Raw genomic sequence first — 11,489 nt, 5'->3', positions numbered from 1 at the left:
GCCAAGGAGACAAAGAGGTTTCATCCCCAAATGCTTTCACATCTTGAGAAAGCATTTCTATTCTTTATAAGAGCTTGTAGGTTGTATGGAAAAATCACTTTCTTCTTGTTAAATGTTGTCAATGATATCTATGCAAAAACTATTCCTGAAATAAAGCCCCAACCAGTGCCTTTTTGCTTGGGATTAAAAAAAATTAGCAATGGAAATTAACATACTTTATCATGATACTTTTTATTTCCAAAAAAGTTATTTGAAAAATGAAATCATTTTAGGTTAATAGTAGAGTTACAACTGAATTTTTACAATGATTTATTCAATGATGGCAAAAACTCTTGGATCAGTAATGCTTTGTGATAATTATCAATGTATAGTTTGTTTTATTAATGAAGACAAATTTGTATAAACCCACTTAATTCAAAGGAAAATAAAGTCACATGTAGTATTTTATTTGACTTGACTTGTGCCTTGATTTCCTTTCCAGAGTATTCCTTTTTCTCCATGTTTCTATTTGTAATGCAAAATAATTTTTTTAATTAAATTTTATGAAAATGTCTTAGAGTTCAGTATTCTGCCATCATTGGCTCCTCTGTCAGTTATCCTAATTTCTGAAATGTCATTTGCAGATTATAAATGTTCACGTTTTTGTCATAATCAAGCCAACCTTTTTCAATTGACTTGTTCCCTCTTGAAGTGATGTAGAGTTTTCCTTTCTTTAGTGTTAACTTTCAGTTCAAAGAATATGATTTACCAGGCTCCAGGATGAGGGCTTCAGAACCTGCCAACAGTGTCTCAGAAGGGCCAGATTTGGCAAGGCTGATGAAGCTTGTAGGGAGCACTAAAGGGGGTGCTCCCCTCAGGTTTATACAGGTACAATTGCCCCTGTTAGTGAGCAGGGCCTTCAATTTCATGCCCATGCTATTAATGTAGGAAGATCAGAAATCTTTCCTTTCCTCCTAGTCAGCATATTGACAATGATCTTCTAGAGATGATACTATCACAGCTACTGAGAATTGCCAGCCATGTTGGAGGGCAGGGTGGCCTAAACAGCTTGGTTGGGAAGGTGGTCCTGGCAAGATGGCCACATGCATTGACTGCTGTCAACTCCTTCACTCTCTGCCATGCTGACATTAGCTCATTCCTGCTCAAGGCATTGAGCCCACCCTCCCTCCATAGTACTGAACCTAGCTCCATCTTATTAGATCCCTTCTTAGATATCGCTGGCCCACTGCGTGCTCTGGAATCAAGAGTCCACTCTCCAGGACTTTTAGATTTTTCACAGTAGTGTTCTGATCTTGCTGTTGCACTTAGTCATTACTATTTTCCTCAAGACTAAATATTCCTGAATAGGCTTAATCACTTACTCAGCTAATAATTTTGAGCCCCTGTTATGTTCACAGTATGATGGTAGGAGGTGGGCAGAATGTAGTGAAAAACTACACATCAGTCTTCCTTCATGGAGCTTGTGTGTGTGTGTGTGTGTGTGTGTGTGAGAGAGAGAGAGAGAGAGAGAGAGAGAGAGAGAGAGAGAGAGAGAGAGAAGAAAGACCATTTGTCAAAAACAAATTTAAAATCTCAAGTGTTCAGAGTGGTGCTGAGGATAAGGTATTGATGTTAAAGAGATGTAACAGGAAGAAAAAAGCATCTAGAAGTAAAGAAAAATAATTCTCCAAGTTTTCATGTTAGAAGAATGTGGTGACAAAGATGGCCCTAGTGGACATTACCCCCCTCCCTAAGTGCACACACACACACACACACACACACTGCTCTTTAGCTTGGTGGCTTGTGCTAGTTCAGGCCCTCTGAGAAGCAAATGCCAAGTAGAGTAAGATATGCATGGGTCTTACTTATTTGGGGAGCCTGTCTGTGAGAATAGAGGGCAGGGAGCCCAGGGAGGCAGTGACAGCCTTCAGACTGTGATTCAAATCTGACACTTGTACAGAAAGAACGAGAGGAGTGGGCAGGACACATCTCGGATTGCAGCGAAGCCACACCTTCTTAGGCCTGGGCTGCTGGCTTATGCTTTCATAGTCACAGTGGGACAAGGGGCCCAGGAGGCACTCAGGTGCCCCCATATGTGTTCCTCCTGCCTGTGTGTGGAAAATTAGCTGTCACTTCTGCTGGCGATGGTGACTCCCTTTCTCATAAGCTGGTATCTGGACATGGGGAGTCCAAAGTGCTCTAGAATCTGCCTTAGTTTGTAGCTTAAGGGGACCTTGCTATGTCCATTGACCTGAATTGCCCTCTTGGGAACCAGAACATTCAATACTGTGGAGCCCAGAACTGGGGGGGGGGGTAGGAAGCATAAAGTCCCACAGTGGATCTTTGGGGTGATGGTAAGGCCACTCCCTCTTTCATTGGTCAATTCCCGGATGTGTTCCCAAGGCCCCTCGGGACAAACATGCCAAAGAATGAACTCACCCCAACACCTCAGCAGTGCCTTGATTATCTAATCCTTGTGAAGGCTGGCTGCTTTGGGAAGTGCTGTGCATGATACGATCAGTGGCCCCATGATCAGGACCCATTCTGGCCTCTCACTGGAAACTGGGATGCCTGACTGGATGCTGTTGCTTGGGATCCGGGTCTGTGGATCAGGATTTGGAGAAGTCAGCATATGCAGGGGAGTTTGAATCCTTGTCAACAGGAAAGGTTAACTCTTAGCTGGAATGACTATCACTAGGAAGAGTGACACAGATGCCACATGCTCATCTTAATGGGAAAAGTTTAATATAAAGAATTACTAGCTATAAGTAGCTTTAAGAACAGCGATTACTAGGGCTGACATATATACCTTGTTGGCAGGCAAGGCCATGGTTCACAGGGAAGTCACCAGTTCATCTTCTGGTGGAACTTGCTAGAGATCTGCCCTCTAAAATGCTCAGGAAGCTGCCTGGGAGGGGTCTCAGAGGAGTCCTCAGTAACTGACTACCTGAAGGAGGTACCAGGGGAAGGTGCTGCTGCCATTCCTGGAGCACTGTCACCACAGGCCACCAGGCGGCCTGCATGCTGCAGGAATCTTGAAACAAAACCTTTTGCTCCTGCAATGTCTCTCCAGCGCCCTCTGCTTCAGGCCAGCTGCCAAAGGAGAGGCTATTTAAAGACCTAGATTCATTTTCATGGCACTCCTACCTGATTTGTATTTTAGAGGTAACACCAAAATATCCTGTCATTTCATAAGAGTTCATTTTAATCTGATTGAAAATATTAATGTAATGAGAGCAGGAAAACTGTGATTCTCAGAAGTGGGAGAACAATTCAGCATGGTGACCTGAGAAAGCCCATGTGGCCACCACCAGCAGTGCCCACTTAACCAATGGCCATTACAGCTACCCCACCTATGGGTGCCCACTTATCAATGCACATTACAGTTGCTCTACCCATGGACTAGAAATGTTTGGTGTGAACAGCCATGGACTAGGTTGCTTGGTGTGAACAGCCCTCTTTTGAAGAAACTTTGAAAACTAAATTCATTAAAACACCTCCTTTCTTCGATTTCATGTCTCCAAAGAAATCTAAGAATCTGGTTTTCTGTGCACCTTTGCCTAAAGGGACGTCATGGACCAGCAGGACCTATGGGGATTTCTAGCTGCCTGAGAGTTGTGTGTAAATCCAGACCATGCACTTCAATTGCTATTGAGTTTACAAGCATGACTCAGCATCTCTGAATTCTGAGGACTCTGGAGAGAGGGATGCTAAGGCTGAGTTTCTAGACCTCCAGGTCCCAGCACCAGCCTCTAAGAAGCTGGAGGCAGGACACATCCTACCTGGTATTAATCACTTTGCCTTTGCTGCCTTCACTCAATAGACTCAGCCCTTAGTTACAACCACTTCTGTCCAAGTTTTCACCCCTTTAATGGTAGTTTTATATTAAAAATAGCATGTCTTTTTGATGGCATTAGTATTTTTATTGGACTTGTTATTTGTAAATACTCAGAGTTGTATGCATTGATTGGTTTATATTTCTTGAGTATTCTGGAAAGAAAAATAACCAGAAATACTTGTCTCTCTCAAAAAGAGAGAAAGAGAAAGAGGGCTTTATTTTTTTCCTTCTTTTTTATGTGACAGGATATACCTAACACAGAATTTGCCATTTTAAACATTTTGAAATGTAAGGTCCTTAATTATAGACAAGCCCATGGTAGAATTCCAATTTCTCAAATAACTGAGGATACATTCAAATAAGTATTATCTTAATGCTATACAAATTAAGTTTCCAAAATCCAATATGTTTGAAAAAAATATTTGGAGTACATAAATGTAAAATAGATTTAACCTAATATGCAATTTCTGGGGAAAAATCAGATATTATACATTTATATATATTCTGCCTAGAAAGAGCAAGTGGAAATTTTTTTATTGGTTGGCATGTAGTTTCAGATTCTGGATTTTGGGGAAGCAAATGGTAAAAAGACATCTTTGGTTTACAAACATAATACATTTTAAATGTAGTTTATTTCTATTTAAAACACATGTTTTATATCATAATTACATGAAGTTCCAGCTATTTAATTTTAGTGCAGAAATCCAAACTCTTGTACAGAATTCAAAATTCCACGCTTCATACTGAAAAAAAAATTCATTCTGAAGTAACCAAATTGAAATGTCTGAAAACTGCATTCTTGAAAATTAAGGAAAATATTTAAATTTAAAATTTTACTAGAGAATAGATTTTTAATGTGTTATGAAACTTAGGAAGCATTTTATATAATTCTCCATGTTTTACCAATAAAATAAATAATTTTGAATCATTTCAAATAATTTCAAATCAATTTTTTGGGGGGGGATGTGCCTTTCCAAAGAGATAATCCTGAAATCTCTGAACATCGTTTTTGTTTTAACGATATTTAAAGGGGCCTCCCTGGTGGCGCAAGGGGTTAAGACACAGCCTATGAAGGTATCCGCAGCCACTGAAGCATGAGTTCGATCCCGGCCAGGAAGGAGACCCACATGGTGCAGCAGAACTCTCCTGACACGCCTTCTGCTCCCCTCAGCAGTGTATTTCAGTCAGTCTGCCTGTTCTGTTCCCTACTCTGTCTCTGGTGAATCCTCTCACTCCCCACACCTCTGGCCTGTACCCCAGTTCTTGTATGCATGAATAAATAAATCTTTTAAAAAATCAATATTTAAGTAACTTGAATCATACTTCAAGTTCCTTTTGAAGAAGATATTCTTCACTTGAAAACAGAATTTACCTCCCAAATGTAAATGAGTTGTTTATACTTAGGTACAATTCAGTGACAGCTACTTGAGTAAGATGCTTGATTTAAATGTAGAGAATCTGACCTAACTTGCCTTGTGAAATCCAAATGGACCTGAGGGCAGAGCGGTAACATTTTGAGACCTCCCAGTTATTCAAAAGTGAGGACCCCCACTGTCAAGGGTAATTTTCATATAACAGACTGCTCCCACAGGAGAGGTTTTTGAAAGTTCATTTTTAACAGTTTAAATAACACTGACATATAAAACACTAACTATTTTTAAATGAACTATTCAGGGGTATTTAGCACCTTTACAATGTTGCACCAACAATCCCTTTATCCACCCAGGCCAAACATTCCCCAAAGGACACTCCATATGCCTTAAGCAGTTGCTCCCCATCCCATGTCTCCCCAGCCCTGGCAACAGCCAGTCGGCGTTCTGTCACTATAGAATTACCTATTCTGGAAATTTCATGTAAACTGAATATATAGATGTGACCTTCTGTTTCTGGTTTTTAAAAAATTTATTATAAAGAGATTCCTCCAAATTGTAGCATATATTTTAAATCAGTCTAATGCAGGTGCTGGTGAACAGAATGCTTTGAGCCTTATTTCTAGTGCTGCTGGTTTACTTTTCTTGTCTCCTCCATTCCTCCTCCTTGAGCTCTGCCAGGGTGCCCTGGGGACTCAAGCCTGCTCAGGGGTGTATTCTCTCCCTCAGGACAAGCAACTGGTTACATTTCAGGCCAGTGAAAGTCAGGGCTTAGCCTGTTGACCAACTGATCAGGAAGGAGCTGTTCTCTTCCTGCTGAGATTATCACCAGAAAAGATAGTGAAATCCAGTGCAACTAGGGACTGATAGTATGACCAACTCAGAACCCAGAGAAGGGAAGAGACAGTCTCCCTCTGTTTGAGCTGCTAAAACAGAAATGCCACCTCCTGGGTGGCTTATATACAACAGAAGTTTACTTCACAGTTCTGGAGGTTGGCGGCCCTGCAGATTCAGTGTTTATTGAGGATGTGCTTGGCCCATAGACAACTGCCATTGTACTGTGTCCCTTCCGGAAGGGGAAGGGATGAAAGATTTCTCTAGGGTCTCTTTTATGAGGGCACTAACCCTATTCATGAGGGCTCCATCCTTACACCCTAATCTCCTTCCATGGGTCCTACCTCCAAATACCATCATAATGAGAGTTATATTTCACTCTATGACTCTGGGGGATGGGCTGGGCATGAACATTCAGTCTATAGCAGAGACTAGCCTTATTTTTATACTTACACCAGTTTAAGGGATGCTTCTGTAAATCACAATTAGGAGCCAATTAATATCCAGAGAATAAAGATCAAACAGATCTAGACAAAAAGATACTTAGCTAGAGTTGACACACAATGGGTTTATATTTAATTGATGGTGGGGCTATATAAGCATCAAATATTCTTAAAAAAGAGAGTCTTGATATGTTCTAGACCAATCCTGGCCTACTTTTTAAATTCTCTCCAAGGGCATCCTTTTAAAAGAGCAGAATTATTCCTGAATATGAAGCTGCTTATTGACTTTTGAAAAGAATCAAAATGTTTGCCACTTGACACTGAAGAACAAAGACTATGGTTGTTGAAGATTTCTCATAGTGTGTATCTGGGGGAGGGAGGGAAGTGAAATTGACTGGTGGACTGAACCAAATAAAATCAATTTTAGAAAGTATTTTGCATCATGGGAAACCACAGAATGAGCTGCCCAAGCACAGACTGAAGGATTTTCACATGGTGGATTATCTATTTCTCTTCAGGGAGGAGAAGCCAAATTGAGAAAGAGAAAAAAAAATCTCACATGACCAATCAATCATTGAACCGTTGTGCCTGACTGAGAACTATTCTTCCATAATTTTCTCTAATCATAATTATCCTTTTCCTGACTCTTAACCCACCTCAGTGGTGCTGTGTGGGTTTAGTTTGGAAAGGAACAGAATCTAATCCTGGTTCATGTAATCAAGGCAGGAAGGAGGGAGGGAGGGAGGGGAGAGAAAGAGAGAGAGAGAGAGAGAGAGAAGAGAGAGAGAGAGAGAGCATGCAAGAGAGGAAAGCACTGATAAACATAGAGTAACTCACAGAGTGATGTGCTAAACAGCTAGAACAACTACATCTGAAAAAACAGCTCCAAGCGTCCAAATGCCGTTGGCCTGCTTTTTAGAATGTTGTCCCTAAAGTCATTCATGTCTCCATTCCAGTCATTTCCATCTTTGGGTTTTTGGCCTTAACATGCACATTTCAGGAAGGGTCTGATAGGGCCATCATGCCCATCCTTCCCTGAAGGTCAAAAGGGTGAGATGGGAGGAGTATCTTCATTAAGCACCTGATCCATGGGATTCCAGGGGTATTCCCCTGAGGAAAACAAAGTGCTGTTACCAAAGGTGAGAGAGGTATCCTTGAGAAGCAGAAACAAAAGACCCGATGGGAACCTTTGACCTTGCTTTACCTTGGCGACATCCAGTCATTTCACTCCCCCAAGTGATTTCTCCAGAGAGAGGAGGCATATTAGCTGTCCATCTTGAGTCACTGGGGTGAGTGGTAATGCTGGCTAGGGGTTCTGGTTTGTTTCAGAATTGTCTATTTTCTCAAAGGCCGACTGTCCTGTAGCATTTCACTACAGGTTTTGGGCAGCTCATGAATCGCCTTTTCAGAAGTTAACTTTCCATGCAAACTCTGGATTCATCACTTAGCTCTTTTTCTGTTTTCATACATTATCCAGCACATTTGTTAAATGCCTACTGTGAGTTTGCACTGTTCTAGGTGTTGTAATACAGCATATCCTTCTTTTTGCTGAGTCCCTCCCATGGGTCTGCACTATTTTAGAAGCTGGGGCATTGCAAAGAACAACCAAGGCCTCTGACTCTGAATGGAACTTGATTGCACCCCAGTACTTGGTTCAATAAATATTTGTTAAGTGAGTCATTGAGTGACAGCAGCTTGTGTTATGTTGCTGTGAGCCCAGCTTTGTGGCATGCATTAATGATGTGGTGGTGGCGCTTAAGTATTTGATTACTATTTTTTTCCTGTCCTGCATATGCCGTTTCCTGCAACTCTCAGAAATCACGAGTAAATCATTGAAAGAAGACTCCAAACTTCACTGGTTTTCAAAGGAGACTCTAGTGTTTTCTCTGCCGTGGAGAAATCAGCAAACATGGGCAAGCAATTCTGACTTGCAAACCAGCAGCTGATGGGTGTGAGTCACCATGTGCCCCGGGGACAGGCTACTCCTCGGACATCAGGTGGTCAGGAGCTCTTGGCAAACGTCAGAGGTTGCTGCCTGTGGTGGGTGGTGCTGGCGTCAACTCAGGCAGTAGGAACCATCTAGCTTCACTCTATAAAAAGGAAAGCTTGCTGCACTCCTGTGAATGATGTCAGAAATCGGAAGTGGGGCTACCAAAATATGGTTTCCCCACCTAGAGGCAGAAGCTGGAGGGTTTTATAGGGTGATTATTTCTAGCAAAGTTCCAAGGCAGAAGCTGGAGGATTTCATAGGGTGATTATTTCTAGCAAAGGTCCAATTTTCCCCCAAACAGGGAAATCATGAAAGTATTTAACTTCTAGAAGATGAACATTATGAAAATAACCATATAATAAACCTTAGAAAACACATAAATAGAAAACTGACATCATTTTAAAAGGATGAGTTAGTATGATGTACAATAACCTCTAAGACATATTGCTATTATTTTTATAGCACAAATACATTTATTTACTAATCAAAGAGATGAACCTAATAAAACCAACACTTTGAAATATTAAAATATCTATGATGAAGGTAACTGATGACAGTAATGAAAAAAAAAAGGCAGCATGGAGATTTTCTCGTTGACCCGAGCTTGCTCATCCTTGCAGCTAATTCCTGTCCAAAATGATGACGGAATTGTTATTCTTCTTTTTTCATAGACCCGAGTACAGGTGACAATGTTTATGACGCATCCAGCACTAATTTCCCATCTTCCAGTTTTCTTGTTATTGTGCTTTCTTTCCCATTCCATTCTTGACCTTGAAACAATGCACCATTTGTGAAGTTGCAGAGTCTGAGTTTTCCTGCCATCAGCGGTCGTTTCTTCGAACTTATCTCCCAGATTAGAAACCTGTGTTGTTTCTAAAGCACTCTCAGCTTTTATTGTGAAATGATTGCCATTAACACTGATGACACAGTCTGATTGGCCACTACACCCATTTTTTGCAGAACTATTCTGACACCTAGCTCCTCCATGTATTCCTCAAGGCCAGCGCTGCTCATTGAGCACCATCTTCCTGCCAGCTGCTGGGCAGGAAGGATCTTCCTGCCAGCTGTGGGCACAGGAGGGCGTGTGGAGCGAGCAGTGCAGAGTCAGCTTGGTGGAGTGACTTTCTGAGACATTAAATGGAAAAACCTTGCAGATGATGGTCATATATATATATATATATATATATATTTATCTCACATTTGATTTGATGATTTGATGATCATAATAGAGATATATGGTTTTACTTGTATATATGTTTTATTTACACATCTATGCCAGATATATTTCTTAGTATGTGTGTCCAGAAAAAGGTTTGCACCATACCAATAATAATGATTGCTCTGGGCAGGGTGTAGAAAGGGGGCACGACTGTAGCTCATGGTCAGGGGGAATTTTAACTGTAATGTTTCATTTTCTAGAAGAATTACTCATTCATAAACTTAAAATTCATTTTAAGAGCAAAATATTAATAATTGCTAGGATAGGCAAATTTGCTAGGTAATTTTACAAACTTTACAACTTTACAAACAGCGCATTGTTTCAAGGTCAAGAATGGAATTGGGGGGCCTCCCCGGTGGCGCAGCGGTTGAGCGCTGGGTTGCGAAGCTGCCCGCAGCCTCGGCAGCGCTGGTTCGATCCCCAGCTGCTCCCCGGCCACCGGAGGAGGGTCCCACATGGCGCGCAGACCTCTCCTGCCGCCCGCTGCTCCCCTCAGCAGTGTACTTCGGTCCTTCTGCCTGCTCTGCCTCCCACTCTGGCTCTGGTGAATTCTCTCACCCTCCCGCGCCTCTGACCGTACCCAGTGCTTGTATAAATAAATAAATAAATCTTTAAAAAAAAAAAAAAAGAATGGAATTGGGGGCCTCCCCTGGTGGCGCAGCGGTTGAGTGCTTGGCTGCCCGCAGCCTCTACAGTGTGGTTTGATCCCCGACCACTGGCGAGGGTCTCACATGGCGCAACAGACCTCTCCTGCTGTGCCCGCTGCTCCCCTCAGCAGTGTATTTCATCACTCTGCCTGTTCTGTTCCCCACTCTGGCTCTGGTGAATTCTCTCACCCTCCTGTGTTTCTGACTGTACCCAGTGCTTGTATAAATAAATAAATAAATCTTAAAAAAAAAAAAAAGAATGGAATGGGAAGGAAAGCACAATAAGAAGAAAACTTGAAGATGGGAAATTAGTGCTGGATGCATCATTAACATTGTCACCTGTACTCGGGTCTACGAAAAAGAATAACAATTGCGTCATTGTCTTGGACAGGAATTAGTTGCAAGGATGAACAAGCTCGGGTCAATGAGAAAATCTCCATTCTGGTTTTTTTTTTCCCCATTACTGTCTTCAATTACCTTTATCAAAAGTTTCCTTTTCAAGTTTGTTAACAGACACAGTTCTATGGCCTTCTACAAATATCCTATCAGAAGCAGGCCACATAAAAGATGCTCATGCTTTGCAGAGGCACAAATGTGAAAAGGAAGATTGTCACCTGTAAGTGAAGTAGTGTTGGAATTGACATTAGCTCAACTGCCCTCGATTATTTGGATTTAATCATTGTGTAGCATTCTGATAGTTCTATCATGCTTTATGGTTTCCAGAGCACCTCATTTGAATCACACAGTTGTGTGCAATAGGGCTGCCTCTCTACACCCTTTCCATTACATACCCTTTCCATTTCTCAACTAGAAAGTTGAGGCTCATAAAAGTTAAGTAACTTATCAAAGATTAAATTAGGAAAAAGGCAGAGTACTTGTATTTTTCTGGAGCTGAATGCTTTCTCTAATTGCTCCATTTTCAACAAATCCATCTCAAATTGGTAATGGAAGCTGTCAGTCCCTACATTTCATTTTCTTGCTGGTTGAGTTTACACTTTGGCAGCCCCTGTAACCTCTTTTTATGTGAAACTAGGTGATGGGCTCAGATACAGAAAACAACCTCAGAACAGAGCGTCTCCCAGTTAGCAGGAGGTGTGCTGCCAACAGCGCTTGGCCTCCCTCCCTGCACAGTTGCAAGGGATAAATGACACCGTGCTGGGCTGACTCCA

The sequence above is a fragment of the Talpa europaea genome, assembly GCF_964194135.1.
Source record: "Talpa europaea genome assembly, chromosome: 1".
NCBI lineage: Eukaryota > Metazoa > Chordata > Mammalia > Eulipotyphla > Talpidae > Talpa > Talpa europaea.
The sequence above is the reverse complement of the archived record's forward strand: the minus strand, read 5'-3'. Positions refer to the sequence as shown.